The 19,322-nt window shown below is 46.4% G+C and overlaps 1 protein-coding gene across 6 annotated transcripts in view; it reads right to left on the bottom strand.

Annotated features, from left to right (window-relative positions):
• Positions 1 to 19,322, bottom strand: part of slc45a3 (solute carrier family 45 member 3) — a 148,438-nt gene that overhangs the window by 49,002 nt on the left and 80,114 nt on the right. The window contains exon 1 of one of the 6 annotated variants that reach the window (XM_052034797.1): positions 869 to 983. The exons of 2 other annotated variants lie outside the window; for them this stretch is intronic. The gene's annotated coding sequence lies outside the window, so the exon portion shown is untranslated. Of the gene's footprint in view, positions 1 to 556; positions 686 to 715; positions 828 to 868; positions 984 to 19,322 lie in introns of those variants that run through there. 3 more of the 6 variants (XM_052034798.1, XM_052034795.1, XM_052034799.1) reach the window with 3 other exon arrangements.

Below are 19,322 nucleotides of genomic sequence, written 5' to 3'. Positions count from 1 at the left end.
TTCAGGGTCCAATTTCTGGAAATTCTAATGAGAATCACAGGGCATACGTCACATTTTAATCCCAAGTTCTGAATGTTGTAACATGGTCATACATTAATAAGGACAGAGACAGAGGGAAAAACAGACACTTCAGCAATGTCTCTCTCACTTACACACAGACACACACATGTGGATAGACATATACACACTCTTAATGTAGCAATATACCTTTCTTTTGAGGGAGAGAGAGGGAGGGGAGGAGGGAGGGGAGGAGGGGGAGACAGTGCAGCAAGGTATTTCTCTCTCTCTCTCTCTCTCACACACACACACACACACACACACACACACACACACACACACACACACACACACACTTATGCAAGACACTTTTTCTTTCAACCCCATTCTCCTACCTTCTCCCCATAACCCTTAACCCCCTTACCAATCAAGAATCTATCAACCTCTGCCTTAAATACACCCAATGACTTGGCCTCCACAGCCTTCTGTGGCAACGAATTCCACAGATTCACCACCCTCTGGCTAAGGAGGGTATTCCAGAGAAGCTCTTGCTCCGTACCTCAACCTCCGCTGGTCATACACTACTGTGCCAGGTGGATGCCCCTTCAGATTAAATGAACCTTAAAACGGACCATGTTGATGCTCCAAAGCTTCATCCTTGCAGAGAACAGAAAAAAAGACACCTGGTCGAAATAGGAAACAAATTTAAAAAGCCCACCTTCCTCTCTCACACCAAAGGACATAGCGTCAAATCACACCGCTCGCAGATAGAGCCAGGCACTCGGTAGTCAGCAGGTGCTCAATGATCCAGTTTCAAACAACAATGCTCCTATCAGATACATACAGTTTACAGTGACAGGACAGGACCTACCTTACTCTCTAGCTCAGGCGGATTGACTCTGACTCATTGCCAGTGCGGGAGGCGGATTAACTAACTGTAGGTGTTACTCTCTCTCTGTCCAACCACAGCCCTCTCACCCTTCAACAAAGAGTTGGGCCTCACAATAGAATGCTGAGTGACACCAGAGCAAGTCAGAGAGCAGGTTACATCAATTCCACTGTGGATGAGAACTGTCTCACTGGAATTGGCCCAATCTGCTTTGCAACAAACAGGATTAGTGACATTCCAAAATTTCACACAGATGTTGCCTTGGTATGGGAACTAAAGAAAAGCATTGAAGAGTAGGTGTGTGGATAATTAGCATAGTTTCAAATGCTGGACAAATAAAAAGCGGAAGACAGATATTGCAGCTGCTGAAGGGGATGCAATATTTAGTTGCAGTGGTTGGTGGTGAAAACAACATCAGGGCAGCAAAGTGGGTGAGGAGGCAGGGGCTCAGGGGGTGGGCGACCACACTTGGGGTTCTCCCCAGAGTCAACCGTCAGACTTGTTGTCGCAGTAAGCTCTCATTGCGGAGCAGTGCGCTCCAGGAGGGAACCTACCCTCACAGTGAGACCTTTCGGGAGGACTAGAATTTTAAAGAATGTACTGCTGAGGCTTTATAAGCCTTTAGTCAGACTGCATTTGGGATAATGTGAGCAATGTTAGACCCTGTATCTAAGGAAAGAAGTGCTGGCCCTGGAGAGGGCCCAGAGGAGCTTCACGAGAATGATCCCGGGAATAAAGAGCTTAACATATGAGGGGCGTTTGATGTCTCTGGGCCTGTACTCGGTGGAATTCAGAAGGAAGAAGGGGGGATCTCATTGAAACCTAACAGATACTGAAAGGCCTGGATAGGGTGGACGTGGAGAAGATGTTTCCATTAGCAGAAGAGTCTAGGATCCGAGGGCACAGCCTCAGAATAAAGAGATGTCCCCTTAAAACTGAGGTGAGGACGAATTTCAGCCACAGGGTGGTGAATCTGTGGAATTCATTGCCACAGAAGGCTGTGGAGGTCAAGTCACTGGCTGTACTTAAGGCAGAGATTGATAGTTTCTTGACTGGTAAGCGGGTTAAGAGTTACGGGGAGAAGGCAGAAGAATGGGGCTGGAAAACAAGTCAGCCATGATTGAGCAGACTTGATGGGCTGAATGGCCTAATTATGCTCTTATATCTTATGGTCTTTTCAAACATCATGCAGAGCACCCTGGCATGCTCTCTGGCTGAATATAAATGTGAACGGTGGCATAAACTTCCTTGGATTGTCCCCGGTTTCTCGAACTCTATTTCCTTATTCGATGCACATTGCTGGCAAAGTCAGCAACTCTCCTTTTTCCAAAATATTACTTTATCTATAAAATTTGCAAGTACATCATACAGAGTATTCAAATAATGCCTTTCCCAGTACAAGACACACCATTCTATTTGCATTGTATCATCGATTTTCCTTCATATACGTTGCTTAAACAAACAGTCCAGGGGGTTGTGACACAGCTTCCAGCCCTGCACTGTGTAATGGTAGGAGCATCATGAACTGTGCCCTTTCCCTATGCAGCCTCTGTGGAGGCAGCAATAAGCTTCAGTCTGTCCCTCAGCAAGTTGGCCTGGACTTTGGAATGTGCCAGTCCCAAACACTTGCTCCTTCCATATTGAACAGAGGTATTTTGTTCAAGTAATCACCCAATATGCCTTTGGTTCTTCCAAAGTAGAAGAGGCCACAACCGAGTATCAGATGGAGTACACTCAGTTGGGGGAGGTGCAGGTGAATTGTTGCTTCACTTGGGAGGGGTGTTGGGGCCCCCTGGGTGATGGGAAGGGAGGTGGCAATGGGCCAGGTGCTGCAGTGGAAGGATGGCTATCATTGAGATAGAAAAGCGAACCAGGACATTGGGGAAGGGACAGTTGCTTTGGAACTCTAGGAGAGAATGAGGGGGTGTGTGCCTGGTGGTGGCTTCCCACTGGAGGCTTTTCCTGTGCCTGAGCCCATGTTCAAACCAGACTTGCATCGCTTGTTCCCAGCCAAACTGAGGCCATCATGGGGTGTCTCATTAATGTAGGAATCCTCTAACTGTAATTGGTCATTGGTTTATTGTCTCACATGTACTGAGGTACAGAGAATAGCTTAGTTTGCAGGCCATCCATACAAATCATACCATACATAGGTACATTGAGGTCGTATGAAAGGGAAACAAAACAGAATGCAGAATGTAATGTTACAGTTACAGAGGAAGTGCAGTGCAGGTTGACAAATACGGTGCAAGGGCCATGATGAGGTGAACTGAGAGATCAAGAGTCCATCTTTATCATCCAAGGGGTCTGTTCCCAAGGCTGAGGACACAAGGCCTCAGTAGCACTTACTCCGCAATGCAGGGAGAATAATTAAAATGGGATTAATGTAGGATTAGTGTAAACAGATTGGTGCGGACTTGGTGGACGGAAGGGTCTGTTTTGTTGTCTTGGTGAAGCAGCCGGCATAATCAAAGACCCCACCCACCTGGGACATTCTCTCTTCTCTCCTCTTCCATCGGGTAGAAGATACAGGAGCATGAGGGCATGTTTTACCAGGCTCAAGGACAGCTTCTACCCCACTGTGATAAGACTATTGAACAGTTCCCTTATACAATGAGATGGACTCTGACCTCACAACCTACCTTGTTGTGACCTTGCACCTCATTGCACTGCACTTTCTCTGTAGCTGTGACACTTTACTCTGCACTGTTATTGTTCTTACCTGTTCTACCTCAATGCACTCTGTACTAATTCACTGTAACTGCACTGTGTAATGAATTGACCTGTACGACCAGTATGCAAGACAAGTTTTTCACTGTACCTCGGTACAAGTGACAATAATAAACCAATACCAATACCATCCTGCATCTTTCTATAACTTTATGACCTCCTGCCATTATGGAGTGGAGATTGTGGAGGGAGTGTTGGAGAGAGGCTGAGAGGTTGGAGTGGAGGGGTGGAAAGAGGATGAAGGGGTGGTGGTGATTAGGAAGCAGCACCTTCAAAGAGGACATCAACCTGGTGGAAGATGGATGAGTCTGACCCCACAAGCAGCAGTCTCGGGAAGGTGGGGGGAGAGTTGGGGTGTTGGGCAGAGTCAAGGGTAGTTGGTGCAGAGTGAGAGGTGAGTGGGGGGTTGTTGTTTAGAGTACACTGAGGGCTGTCGGTGAGAGTGGGGGTTGATTTGGGGTTCAGTGGGACTGTTGGTGAGAGTGGGGGTTGTTGGGGTTTACTGGGGCTGTTGGTGAGAGTGGGGGTTGTTGGGGTTTACTGGGGCTGTCGGTGAGAGTGGGAGTTGTTGGGGTTTACTGGGGCTGTCGGTGAGAGTAGGAGTTGTTGGGGTTTACTGGGGCTGTCGGTGAGAGTGGGAGTTGTTGGGGTTTACTGGGGCTGTTGGTGAGAGTGGGGGCTGTTGGGGTTTACTGGGGCTGTTGGTGAGAGTGGGAGTTGCTGGGGTTTACTGGGGCTGTTGGTGAGAGTGGAGGTTGTTGGGGTTTACTGGGGCTGTCGGTGAGAGTGGGGGCTGTTGGGGTTTACTGGGGCTGTTGGTGAGAGTGGGGGTTGTTGGGGTTTACTGGGGCTGTTGGTGAGAGTGGGGGCTGTTGGGGTTTACTGGGGCTGTTGGTGAGAGTGGGGGTTGTTGGGGTTTACTGGGGCTGTTGGTGAGAGTGGGGGTTGTTGGGGTTTACTGGGGCTGTTGGTGAGAGTGGGGGTTGTTGGGGTTTACTGGGGCTGTTGGTGAGAGTGGGGGCTGTTGGGGTTTACTGGGGCTGTTGGTGAGAGTGGGGGTTGTTGGGGTTTACTGGGGCTGTTGGTGAGAGTGGGGGTTGTTGGGGTTTACTGGGGCTGTTGGTGAGAGTGGGGGCTGTTGGGGTTTACTGGGGCTGTTGGTGAGAGTGGGGGTTGTTGGGGTTTACTGGGGCTGTTGGTGAGAGTGGGGGCTGTTGGGGTTTACTGGGGCTGTTGGTGAGAGTGGGGGTTGTTGGGGTTTACTGGGGCTGTTGGTGAGAGTGGGGGTTGGGGTTTACTGGGGCTGTTGGTGAGAGTGGGGGTTGTTGGGGTTTACTGGGGCTGTTGGTGAGAGTGGGGGCTGTTGGGGTTTACTGGGGCTGTTGGTGAGAGTGGGGGTTGTTGGGGTTTACTGGGGCTGTCGGTGAGAGTGGGAGTTGTTGGGGTTTACTGGGGCTGTTGGTGAGAGTGGGGGTTGTTGGGGTTTACTGGGGCTGTCGGTGAGAGTGGGAGTTGCTGGGGTTTACTGGGGCTGTTGGTGAGAGTGGGAGTTGCTGGGGTTTACTGGGGCTGTTGGTGAGAGTGGGGGTTGGTGGGGTTTACTGGGGCTGTTGGGGTTTACTGGGGCTGTTGGTGAGAGTGGGGGCTGTTGGGGTTTACTGGGGCTGTTGGTGAGAGTGGGGGCTGTTGGGGTTTACTGGGGCTGTTGGTGAGAGTGGGAGTTGCTGGGGTTTACTGGGGCTGTTGGTGAGAGTGGGGGTTGCTGGGGTTTACTGGGGCTGTCGGTGAGAGTGGGGGTTGTTGGGGTTTACTGGGGCTGTCGGTGAGAGTGGGAGTTGCTGGGGTTTACTGGGGCTGTCGGTGAGAGTGGGGGTTGTTGGGGTTTACTGGGGCTGTCGGTGAGAGTGGGAGTTGCTGGGGTTTACTGGGGCTGTTGGTGAGAGTGGGGGTTGTTGGTGAGAGTGGGGGTTGAGTTGGGGTTCAGTGGGACTGTTGGTGGAAGCTGGGGGGTTGAGTAGAGGCGATTGGTACAGAGTGGGGAGGAGTGGGGGTGTTGGTAGGAGCGGGTGAGTGGGGGCTGTTGATGAGAGAGGGGTTGATGGGGGAGTTGGTGCAGGGTTGAAGGTCTGCGTGAGGGGGTAGTACGGAGGGAGGGTTGAGTGGCGAGTGTTGGCGAGAGTGGGGGATTTGGAGCTGTGGGGGTGGTGAGTAGGGGATTTGGTACAGTATGGGATTGGTTTTGGGGTGGGGGGGGAAGAAGAGTGGGTGGGGTCCACAGGGATTAAGAGGTCATCTGACAACAGTCCCAGTCCAATGTAGTGTTGGGAGAATCTGGTTATTCCAGGAATGCTCGACGATTGACAGTCCCAGGACAAAGTGTTCTTTGAGGATCATGGCACGGTTAATGATGCATGTTCCGAAGGTGTGGTAATCCCTCCAGGGGCACAGGCTGAGCCAAGTCTGCCAGGATTTCCACAGTGACTCAAGACTTCAAAGGACAGGGTAAACAAATGACGTTCGATTGAAATGCATCAAGAAACAAGAGGTGTAATACAAATTTCAGGACAGAAATATCGTGAAGTGTTTTAGCACCTGTCTTTCCGTTTTGGTCAAAGCAAAGTGCCTCCATTCACATCAACATCAGATAAACTTGTCCAGAGGACACCCGAGGCTGAGCTGAGCTCAAGTTGAAGACTTGGGTGAAACAGTCATGTGGAATTCAATGCGTGGCAGGTCTTGCACAAGAGTTCAGGTCTGATACAAAGTTGTTGGGCTGGTGTCAACTTCTGCCCAGCCAACCCCACACAGTATGTCATTATGTGGGTTGGGCTGCAGTTAACAACAAAAGGTTTGTATTTCAGATATTAAGAAAAAAACTCAAGGAACTGGAGGAGGAGACAACTTCAGTCTGTTACTGATTCACTGAGACTATACCTCGTTCTCTCGCTCAAACCCTCTTCCCCCCATTCCTTGACACTGCAACCAAAACTCAACTGCTTACAGGTTTGGAGAGACCAGCTGTGGAGACAGAACCAATTCAAAGCAGCAACACACTTTCAAAAATCCAACAGCTCTCACTTCGCTCAGCTGACACACCCATGGTGTGCTACTTGACACTTGACATTTTACTTGTTGAGATTTTACAGAAAGATACAATTCTAATATAGGACACATCTGACGACATTCATAGGGTATGAAAATTGCAGCTTCTTCATTTGTCTGGTTTAATAATCATTACGTTCACTAGGTCTGTCAATGTATCATCTCACGCAGTTTATAAAACCATGCCTCACATTTAAGGTGACCTGGGGAACAAAATGTCAATACTAATGTACCCAGTCTGTTTAACAACGTTGGGGAACAAAGAACTAGAGGGCACAGGTTTAAGATGAGTGGGGGGAGATTTAATAGGAACATGAGGGGCAACTTCTTAACACAGAGGGTGGTCCGTATATGGAATGAGCTGCCAGAAGAAGTGGCTGAGGCAGGTACGTTAACAACATTTAAAAGGTACTTGGACAGGTACATGGATAGATAAGATAAGATATCTTTATCAGTCACATGTACACCGAAACACACAGTGAAATGCATTTTTTGCGTAGAGTGTTCTGGGGGCAGCCCGCAAGTGTCAGCACGCTTCAAGCGCCATCATAGCATGCCCACATCTTCCTAACCTGTACGTCTTTGGAATGTGGTAGGAAACCGGAGCACCCGGAGGAAACCCATGCAGACACAGGAAGAACGTACAAACTGTTTACAGACAGTGGCCGGAATTGAACCCGCGTCGCTGGCGCTGTAATAGCGTTACGCTAACCACTACACTACCGTACCAAATGCGGGCAAATGGGAGAAGCTTTGATGGGGATCTAGGTCAGCATGGACCAGTTGGGCTGAAGGGCCTGTTTCTGTGCTGTATGACTCTCTGACCTCAACTGTCAGGAGTCCAAGGAGGACCCACTCCCCACTGCCTTTGCCTCCACTGAAAGTTTGCCCTTAATGTCACTATTGCCGCACTATTCAATCGTGGCAGGTGTACACTGACACGGATTACATCCGGTGTACATTTCCCAACCAGTGTGTCAAACACCATTACTTCCCCCCGAAGAAAAATAAAACATAAGCACTTGGAACATTAAGCACCCATTCAGCTCCAACAGCCTGCTCCATTATACACAGCCTGGGGCAGAGGAGGCTGAGTGGTGAGCTGATAGAAGTTTATAAAATCATGAGGGGTGTGGATAAGGTAGGTGCTCACATTCTTCCCCCCTCCTCCCCCAGTGTACGGCAGCTTACAACTAGAGGATGTCGATCTCAGGTGAGAGGGGCAAGATTTAAAAGAGAGCTGAAGGGCGATTTTTTCCACACAGAGGGTGGTGGCGATGTGGAACGAGCTGCCGGGGAAGTGGTAGAGGTGGGTACAATTACAGCGTTTAAAAGACATTTGGACAGGTACATGGATAGGAAAGGTTCAGAGGGATCTGGGCAAAACACAGAGATATGGGACAAGCTTGGATAGTTTCTGCTGTCAGGGCAGGGTTTAGAGTCACAGAGAGATACAGCACGGAAACAGGCCCTTCAGCCCACTGTCCATACTCACCATCTGCTACCGATTTAGATTAAACCTGTATTAATCTCATTTTTTATTCCCCTTGCATTCACACCAACTCCCCCTAGATTCTTCCGCTCACCTGCACGCTGGGGGCAACTTACAGCGGTGAACTAACCTACCAACCTGCATGTCTTTGGGACGTGGGAGGAAATCGAAGCATCCAGGGGGAAACCTATGTGGTCACGAGGAGAACGTGCAAACACCACACAGACAACGCCCGAGGTCAGGATTGAACCCGGGTCTCTGGCACTGCGAGACAGCTGCTTTACCAGCTGTGCCACTGATTTACATGCCCACAGGAGAAATGGCAGAGAATTCAACTGTGATTGGAAAGTGACGTTTCATCCCCTGCTTTCTGCTATTCAATTGCAGCACGACCCTCCCCACCGTCGAGGACATCTTCAAGAGGTGGTGCCTCAAGGAGGCAGCATCCATCACTAAGGACCCTCACCACCCGGGATATCCCCTCTTCTCGTTACTACCATTGGGGAGGAGGTACAGGAGCCCGATGACCCACACTCAACATTTTAGGAACAGCTTCTTCCCCTCCGCCATTAGACTTCTGAATGGTCCATGAACCCATGAACATTGCCTCATTATTCCTTTTTTTTGCACTATTTAGTTTTGTAACTTATGGTAATTTTATGTCTTTGCACTGTACTACTGCCACAAAACAACACATTTCACGTCCTATAAGTCAGTGATAATAAATCTGAATCCAATTCTGATTGTGTTCTGTTAATTAGAAAGGTCTGTGGTGGAAATTTATCTGCTATTGCAAGTGTTAAACATTAAACAAAAAAGCATTGAACTCAGCTTCTGAGATTTGTTTCCATCAATGTCAGTAGAACTGGATTTCAGAAGCGAGGTTTAAGACGTATACACCACTGCCTTGTGCTCAATGCAAACAACTGGAGCCCAATTTCAAACTGTTCAGCTAGTTCCAAGAAATAAGCCAGGAGATTGCCCCAGCAAGCATACCCATAAACCAAATTAGTTCGCCATAGATAACATGCATTTACAACATATCAATTTAAACTTAAAAAAAGATTCAGCTTATTCAACGTGACACGGTCAATACATCTCAGGCCAAACCAACCATTCACTTTAACTTGCTACTTTAAAAAGAAGTGTTGGACTTGGGATATATAATATGACCTATTTCCACCAATAGTAAGATATATCCAACTGGGGAACAATCAGCTTATCCTATTTGTTCATGGGAAGGGTTTTCTTTTATTTATTCCCTTTCTTGGAATGTAGGCATCGTGGCAAAGCCAGCAGTAATTACTCATACCTACTTGCCCTTGAGCAGGTGATGATAAGCCAGTTTCTTGATCCATTGCTGTCCTGGTGAAGGTGCTCCCTCGGTGTTGTTTGGAGAGGGAGGTCCAGGACTTACAGCCAGTGATGATGGAGGTCTGGCAAAACATTTCCTTATCAAGTTGGTGTGGAACTTGGAGAGGAACCTGCATGTGGTGGTGACCCCATGTGCCTGCTGCTCTTGTCCTACTGGATGGTAAGGGTCACCTGTTTGGAGGTATGGAAGTAGTCTGGGTAGGTAACTGCATTGCAGTGAACCTAGGGGAATAGAGATGGGATGAATACTTTGGGAATGAACCCAGATTTGACCCAGGCACAGGTTTCACCAATATATGCAGATCAGGGAGTGAAAGTGATTGTCCTTGACGTCAAGACAGCAATTGACCAAGTGTAGCATCAGAGAGCCTCGATAAAAATGACATCAATGGACATCAAAATGTGAATAATCCAATGCTTGGACTGGTAACTCACACAGAAGAAGATGGCTGTGGTTATTGGAGTGAATCAGCCCGGCTCCAGGACACCACCGCAGGAGTTCCTTGGGGCTGTGTTCTGGACCCAACCGTCTCCAGCTGCTTCACCTTAGGGATGGGCTATGATTGTTGGGTCTTTCAGTCACAGAGCTAAACAGCATGGAAACAGGCCCTTTGGCCCAACTTGTCCATGCCAACCAAGTTGTCTACTTGAGCTAGTCCCATTTCCCCGTATTTGGCCCAAATCCCTCTGAATCTTTCCCATCCATGTCCCTGTCTAAAGATCTTTTAAATCTTTCCCCTCTCACCTTAAACCTATGTCTTCTAGTTTTAGACTCCCCTACCCTGGTAAAAAGACTGTGACCATTCACTTTATCTATGCCCCTTATGGTTTTATAATCCTCTATGTCAGCCCTCAAGCCTACTTCACTCTAGGGAAAACATCCCAGCCTATCCAGTCTCCCCTTATAACATGCCCTACAGCCCCGGTAACTCCTCATGAAGCTTTACTACACCCTTTCCAGCTTAATGACATCCTTCCAAGAGCTTGGCAACCAGACCTGTACAGAATATTCCAAGTGCAATCTCACTAATGTCCTGTTCAGCAATAACGAGACATCCCAACTCCTGTACTCAACGCCCTGACCGATGAAGGCAAGTGTGGCAAACACCTTCTTCACTACCCTGTCTGTGTCTACCAGTGACACCCAGTATCTTGAAAAATGGCCAAACAAGACTCCAACACATTCAACACTTCTTGCTCTTAATAGACAAGAATCTGAACTGCTGGAGCAGCAAAGGAGGCCATTCAGCCTATCCAGTCCATGCCTGCTCCTAGCATCAATTCTATTTCCTTGCCCAGCAAAATTATTCAATCTCCACAACCAACCCAATTTCCTTTCAAAAGGCCCTGAATGTTTGTTTCCACCATCCCTACAAACAGCGAGTTCCAGTGCCTAACCATCCGTACGAAAGAAAATTCTACTCACATTGCTTCTGTATCTTTTGCTTAAAATTTCCAACCTGTGCCTGTGGTTCTCGAACCATCCCCTCATCCAATGGAGTTCTGCTGGTTCTTTGTGAAGTGCCCTCTCCGTACTTTGAACTGCGGAAGGACTTGATCACACTCGCCCTCGCTGATTGTGTGCCGTTTCACCTTCCTCACATATATTAAACCAAACTAGTCTCCATGAGCACACCCCATCCCATCTTTGGATCCTGCACCGCTAAAACTGTCCAGCCCACAAACGTATGGCTTCTATGATTTTTACACCCTTTGCCGGTGATCTCATCCCCACCCACTATGAACCTCCCTCCTGTTCTGCTTCAGGAACCTTCAAAGATATAATTGTTTCGAGCAAACATCCTGCTAATGTCCCTTCTGGTTCACCATCAGTTTTCCTGAAGGGAACCGCAAGACAGTTTGGAATAGCTCAAGAGGCAAAATAAATGCAAGTTATCACTGTGGTTCTTCACTGAGTTCAAGATGCTACTTATAAATAGCCCGAAGACTCTAATCTGCCACTCCACGTATGACTGCTGATGATGGTATTTTGGTGACCACTAAAGACCGGTCTATTGCAGCAAGGACCTTTTTAGCATCGTGGAGAATCAGCAAAACTACAAGCGAACATAACAAAAGTTACTCAAAAAATAGAAGCAAGGATAGGCCATGCACCTATTCCACAAGATCATGTCTGATCTTTTACCTGCAGTGCTGCTTCCCTGCACCAACTCCATAGGCCTTGATTCCCAAGGTCTTCAAAATTACAGGATAACTGACGATCGGATTTTAAAATCCGATACGTGCCTCTTCAGACAGTGTAGCATTCCCTCGGTACTGAACTGGGGCATCAGTCTGGATTCGTCAGTTAAACTCTCTGGAGCGTGACTTGAGTTCAAGAGGTCAAAGTGCTAACAACTCCCTTAGAGTCTAAAACTAGAGGGCACAGGTTTAAAGTGAGAGGGGTATGACTTAAAGGGGCAAGATTTTACACAGAGAGTGGTGGGTATATGGAATGAGCTGCCAGAGGAAGTGGTAGAGGCAGGTACAAAAGGCATTTAGGCAGGTACACGGATACGAAAGGTTTACAGGGATATGGATCAAACACAGGCAAATGGGACGAGCTCAGAAGGTACCTCAGTCAGCACGGGTGAGTTGGGCCGAAGGGCCTGTTTCCGTGCTGTATAATGAGGTAACAGACGACAAAATAACAGTGACATGCAGGATTGTTTAAACATTAACCGTGCCATATGTTTCTCGACCAAAGCAGGTACTCTGAGCCTTACTTTGCAAATGAGTCCTTACACAATACACACAGTGATGCAGTGGGGTAGCAATGTAATATGTAAAACTACTGGACTGTAAAAGCTGAGTATATTAAATTTCAACAACTCGCTTGATAGAATAAATCTGAACATGTTGAAGTGGAAACCTTGTTGGGAGATAGCAGCATGCTGTAGAGCGGGTATTGGGTGACAGACATTCTTGCTCAGGACCAGACTGCAAGGATCTTAGTACCAGGGCTACACTGATACAACTACGGCCCAGCCGTGATTGGCAGTAGCTCATTATGCTGCAATATTGCGGACACTTCAACTCTGCAGTGAAGGGCAGCGGGGATTTTGAGCTTGCAGGTGACAGGAGACTCTTTGTTGAAGGCTTCTACAGGGAGACACAAGAAACTGCAGATGCTGGAATCTGGAGCTAAAAACTGCTGGAGGAACTCAGCAGGTCAGACGGCGTCTGTGGAGGGAAATGGACAGTCAATGTTTTGGGTTGAGATGCTGCATCAGGACTGAAAGAGAAGGGAGATAGTTAGTATAAAGAGGTGAGGGGGAGGGGTGGAGCAAGCGCTGGCAAATGACAAAGTGGATCCAGGTGAGGAGGGAAGGGTGGAAGTAGCGACAGAAGCTGGGAGGGTGATAGATGGAGGCCACGAGAGGCTGCAGATGACGGTGACTGGGGAACCTTCTTGACAAAGATGTAGCCACATGTTTAGTGGCAAGGAAAAAGACAAATAGTGCAAAAGTGGTGGTGAGGGGGTGATTACAGTCAGATCACTGCACTCACACTTGACACCTGGAGTGGTAGCAGACAGCTGGGAGACTCTCCCCTTCCTCTGGCTTTACGGTCTCTGCTGCTGCCGAAATGGGAAGCTGGATTAATTTCCCGGGAAGCTGGACTCATTTGCCATTAATCGTGCCAGATTCCATTTGTGAATGGGCATCGGGTTTTACACAGGGTATCTCCTAGCCCCCTTCAACCAAGGAAAAATGGTCTACTAGCTTGAGCCTTCTCGAGAACACCTCAGGTGAACAGCTAAAAATATCTTAGCACAAAATCACCATGATAGGAAGAAAAGAAACAACTGTGAACAAGGCCTCAGTTGATATAAATGTAATTAATTTTTTTTACTGATTTATATCAACGACCCGTGCTGAAGCAGACAGGAGTTCTTACATCTGGCACCCAATATCAGCATCAAAACACTTGCAGGACATCAAAAATACAGCCAAATACACATTAAATCCTTGTCCAACCATGATGACTGGAAAAATACAACATACTTTGCCATCGTATTCAGTAAAGACGTCGTGGGCTGAAGGGCCTGTTCCTGTGCTGTACCGTTCCATATTCTAAGTGTGAGGTGTTGCACTTTTGGAGGCCAAAAAAAATAAGGTGGAAGTATAGAGTAAATGGCAGGACCCTTAATAGCACTGATGTACAGAAGGGTGCAAATCCATAGCTTCCTTAAAGTGGCAACACAAGTAGACAGGGTGATAAAGAAGGCGTACGGCATGCTTGCCTTCATCAATCAGGGCACTGAGTATCAGAGTCAGGAAATCATGTTACTGCCGTATAAAACTTTGGTTAGGTCACACTTGGAGTATTGTGCAGTTCTGGTCACCTCATTACAGGAAGGATGTGGAGACTTTGGAGAGGGTGCAGGACAGGTTTACCAGGATGCTGCCTGGATTAGAGGGCATGAGCTATCAGGAGAGACTGGACAAATGTGAGTTGTTTTCTCTGGAGCATTGGAGGCTGAGGGGAGACCCGATAGAAGGTTATAAAATTATGAGAGGTATAGATAGGGTAGACAGCCAGAATCCTTTTCCTAGGGTAGAAATGCCAAATACCAGAGGACAGCGCTATGGTGAGAGGGGGAAAGTTTAAAGGAGATGTGTGGGGTAGGTGTTTTTACACAGAGAGTGTGGGTGCCTGAACGGGCTGCCGGGGGTGGGGAGGGGGGTGGTTGTTATTATTTCCCACCCAGCCACCCTTTCCCATCAGGGAGTGTTGGAGCCCATTTCATGCACCTCTTGGGGGCAGTTTGTAATACGAGATTCTATACCCAAAAAGCAGATCATGAGAACCCACACTATTTCACATAGACTGATAGAGCATGATCAGACTGTGGAACCTTTCACCACCACAAACTGAGCGAGGATTCTTCACGCCTTTATCTACTCCCCAAATTATTTTGACTCTGTTGCTTCAATTGTGATTGGAATTTATTCAGTTAGAAAGATACAGTGAGCTTTAAGAGCTTATAACTTCAACTCTGACATTATTTTCAATGTGCTGCAGCTAAGCTTTGACAACAGACTCAGCGCTTACAGAAGCAATGGCAACAAAATTAAGGCTTACACTGCCAGTAACTCTTGCCTATTATATTTGCTGCTACAAATCATAAGGTTCTTTGGAAAAAGATAAATTACAGGATAAAACAATTTAGTTGATTATAGATTTGCAGGACCAGCCCAGTTTGCAAGTAATCTCTGAAATTATATTGCAGCAAACAAAAGCGAAAAAGGAAACACGATTTTGCTTCCAATCCATTGCCAATAACAGAGATATGTTGACTTACAGTGCCTCCTATTTCAGCTAGAGCTTAAGTTCAGAGTTCTGATGGTGACTTGCAATTGCCTTTGAGAAGGTAGCTGTGAGACACCTTCTCGAACCACTGCAGTCTTTTTGGTGAAGGTACTCTCACAGTGCGGTTGGGGAGGGAGTTCCAGGATTTAGACCCAGGGAGGATGAAGGAATGCGGATATATTTCCACGTCAGGATAGGGTACTATTTGGTGGGAAAGCTGCAGGTGATGGTGTTTGCATGCACCTGCTGCCTTGTCCTTTGTGGTGATGGAAGCCATGGGTTTGGAAACTGCTGTCAGAATCATCTAGGTGAGTAACTGCAGCGCATTTTGTAAATGGCACACATTGCATCTACTGAGTACTACTAGAGGGGGGTTCCAATCAAGTGGCTGCTTTGCCCTGGATTGGAATGAGCTCCATGAACATTGTTGGAACGGCACTAGTCTAGGTAAGCAAGAACGTCCTATCTGGGTGGAGAATTTCAAAAGTTCACTAACTTCCTCCTCATCTCTATCTTCAATGGATGACCTTGTATTCTGGAACCATACCTCATAGATAAAGTCAAAGACAAATTTACTGTCACATGCACAAGTACATGGTGCAATGAAAGACTTGCAGCAGTATCACAGGCACATTGCATCAGATAAGCAGCATTCACAAGAAAAACATAAATCACACACAATTTTTATAAGAAAGAACACGAATAGAACAAAACAAAAGAGTCCATTTTAGTACAAAGTGGTCGAAGGGTCCTGGTGTTGCTAAATTATAGTGATTAGGGTTGTGCCGGTTGGTTCAAGAACCAAATGGTTGAAGGGAAGTAGCTGTTCTTGAACCTGGTGGTGTGGGACTTCAGGCTTCTGCACCTCCTGCCCGATGGTAGCTGTGAGAAGATGGCATGGCCCGGATGATGGGGATCTTTGATGAAGGATGTTGCCTTCTTGAGGCAGCGCCCCCTGTAGGTACTACCGATGGTGGGGAAGGATGTGGCCGTGATGTATTGGGCAGAGTCCACGGCTCTCTCCAGCTTCTTTCCTTCCTGTGCATTCGAATTGCCGTACCAGACCATGTCAGGATACTTTCAACAGTACATCTGTAGAAGTTTATTAGAGTGTTCGGTGACAAGCCGAACCTGCTTAACTTCCTGAGAAAGTAAAGATGCTGGCTCGCTTGCCTTATGATTGCATTTATGTGCAGGGCCTAGGACAGGTCATCCGATATGTTAACACCCAGGTTTTTAAAGCTTTAAATTTAAAATTCCAGGTACTCCAATAATGGGAAACATTCCCTCAGCATCCAAGTTCCATTAGCTGTAAAATATCTTCGAAGGTTATGGAAAATGCTATGCAAATGCAAGTCTCCCCTTCTGAGATCTCTGCACTCCTTTCACTTTGTGCTGTCAACCATCTCTAAATCTATAACCACTCTACATTTGCCTTCATATGTTGAGGCCCCAAGCTCTGAAATTTGTTTCTCAAAACCTCTCACATCTTTAGGTCACCCCTTAAACCGTTGACCCATCTTTTGGTCATCAGTCTCAATAGCAAATCACATGTAATGGATCAGTAAAACTGCTCCCATGGAAACAGCTTGAGATATCTGAGCATCTTGAAGACATGATAGAAGACACGGTTTGCACTTGTCTTAATAGCTTTCACAGGAATGCAAGTTGTTGTTGTAAAACACGACTCAACGAAACACTTGTAGTGTGGACACTTGCAAAAAGGGGGAACATCGCAGTTCAGTTGCAGACGGTGAACCTCTACAAACGATAATGCTGAAATAACAAAATGTTGCTTGAGAACAGAATGGTAACAAATGTTCAGAGGTATTTCCTACATCAGATACCTGTTATACATCTCAACACATTCCCCTGTACTGAAGCTCAGCTCAGATACTGTGCTTCACTGGGTTTCATGAACGAAAGAGCTTCTAACTCAGACGAGGGTACTACCAACTAATCCACGCACACAATCTCCTTGCTTTTCATCCTTCAATTGGATTTTAAATTCAAGTATTAATTTAAGCCCCTGTAAAAGTGCCATCATTAACTGCTTTATTTTAGCCTTTTACTTGAAAACAAAATCTTTACATCTCCCTTTTGGTCTTTATCCTAACCGTGGGCCAGTTGTTACGGATTCACAACTACGTTAATAACCTTTCACTTTTTTGAAAATGTTCCCATTTAATCCTCCCTAATCCTGAAATTACAGCTCTGGCTTTTCACGTCAGATTATAACAAAATTCTCTCATCCAAGGAATGTACACTTCATCTACATAACAAAACTACATACACTATTACCAAATTCTTACAGAGCTTAGTGATTACTTTTAACATTAAAATTATTTACCCATATTCTTCCATTCCTTCATCTGATTACAAACACGTCTGGAACTGTAACCCATCTCCTTGTATTCCTTCATAATGAAGAAATACAAGGAGGTGGGTTACAGTTCCAGACTGTAGGATAAAGACCAAAAGGGAGAAAGGGAGATGTAAGGGAATTCCACCCTCGGTTACCTCTGGATCTGTATCCCATCTCCTTGCATACCGTCTATGATTAGTTATATTTCCAGTTTACATCCTTCGAAACGCACCACCTCATACTTACTCCAAAACTGCTTATCCTCCTAACTTCTTCATATTCTGCAATCCCTTACGTTCTTTTCCAACACCTTGACATGCTTTTAATCTGTGAGTACATTCTCAGCATTACATTGAGGTCCAAATTCCTCGTGAGTGGAGAACGAGAGGTCCGCAATGGAAATTACACAAGTGATGAGCTAGCCCTTGAGCTGAAGAGCACTTCTCACTCCTGCTCTTTGCTTTCCTGCCCTTAACCATTCCATTTGTTCTCTTCCACCTGTGCAATAATTATCTTGTGACACACCATAAGGGTTTTCTAAAGTCCAAATAAACCACTTGCACTGTAATAGCAACAGGTGCTCAACTTTCCCAATCCCTTCCACTTGTTTAACTTTTAGTTACTTTAACAATACTAATTACATCCAACTGAACGAGGCTCGCCTGAAGCAGTACTGTTTATAAATGCTATTTTCTCTGCGTGCTTATTAAGCCAATGCTGAATGAATAAGACAAGCACTTGATTTGAAACAGTTATAAATTTACAGCTTGTAGACCCATTATTTCAAGCCTAATCTTACTGCCTTGCTCAGCACCAACTCCACCCAAAAGGTGACTGAAGATTCCCAACTCTCCTAACCAAGTTATTTGAACGCAAAGGAAGGGGAAGCCAGCCAAACTGTGGATTCCCTGACTCCCTTCATTATCCTCCTGGTGAAAGTTGACCCATAGGAGTAAAGCAATTTCTCTGAAACGAGTGAGAAACTTCTAAAGGTGTCCCGCAGGTTCTTAAATAAAACTTGAATGTACAAGAGAGCATCGAAGTTAGGCTTGTAAAAATGTGCATGAGGTATTAACAGTTCTTTTTGATAATGTGCCTCACTTGCCTGTGTGAAAAATATGTTGTTCAGGGAGAACTGAAAGGTTTAGAGATGTCTGGGGCACCCCACTCACTGAAGTTATCAATGGCAGTCACTTCCAGTCCTTGCCCTCTCTCCATTACCCTGGATATTATTCATGCTCAAATGTTACCTTTAGTATCAAGGGTCTTGGTCTTCACTGGTAACTTATCAGAAGCTTTTCAAAATCCAGACGACATCCATGTGTGCGTACAAAGAGGCAACGGTGAGGCACAACAGCCCTTTTCCCATGAATGCTCATTTCTACAAGCAAATTTGAGAGGGGAACAACACAAAGTTTACCCAGTGTGAAACTGCTTAGTTCAGTGGCCTGGTATTTGGCCACCTAGAATCTCTGCATCCTCGAATAATGACTTAGAGCTATTCAGCATGAAAACAGGCCCTTCAGCCCAACTGGTCCATATCAACCAAGATTCGCATCTAAGCTAGTCCCATTTTCCTGCGTTTAGCCCATATCCCTCTCAACCTTTCCTATCCATGTACCTGTCCAAGAACCTTTTAAATATACCTGCCTCAACCACTTCCTCTGGCAGCTCGTTCCGTTTACTGACCACCCTCTGGGCGAGAAAGTTGCCTCTCAGGTTCCTATTAAATCTCTCCCCTCTCACCTTAAACCTGTGCCCTCTAGTTCTTGATTCCTCAGCCCTGGGAAAAAGACTGTGTGCACTCACCCTATCTAAGGCCCTCATGACTTTATACACCTCTATAAGATCACCCTTCATTCTCCTATGCTCCAATGAAAAAAGTCTCAACCTCCCTCCATAACTCAGTCCCTCAAGTCCCAGCAACATCCTCGTAAATCTTTTCTGCATTCTTTCCAGCTAGGTGCCATCTTTCCTATAACAGGGTGACCAAAAGTGAGCACTATATTCCAAATGTGGCCTCACCATCATCTTGTACAACTGCAACATAACATCCC

Source organism: Pristis pectinata, chromosome 20 (assembly GCF_009764475.1).
Source record: "Pristis pectinata isolate sPriPec2 chromosome 20, sPriPec2.1.pri, whole genome shotgun sequence".
In the NCBI taxonomy this organism is placed as follows: Eukaryota; Metazoa; Chordata; class Chondrichthyes; order Rhinopristiformes; family Pristidae; genus Pristis; species Pristis pectinata.
This window is presented reverse-complemented; position numbering and strand designations above follow the sequence as displayed.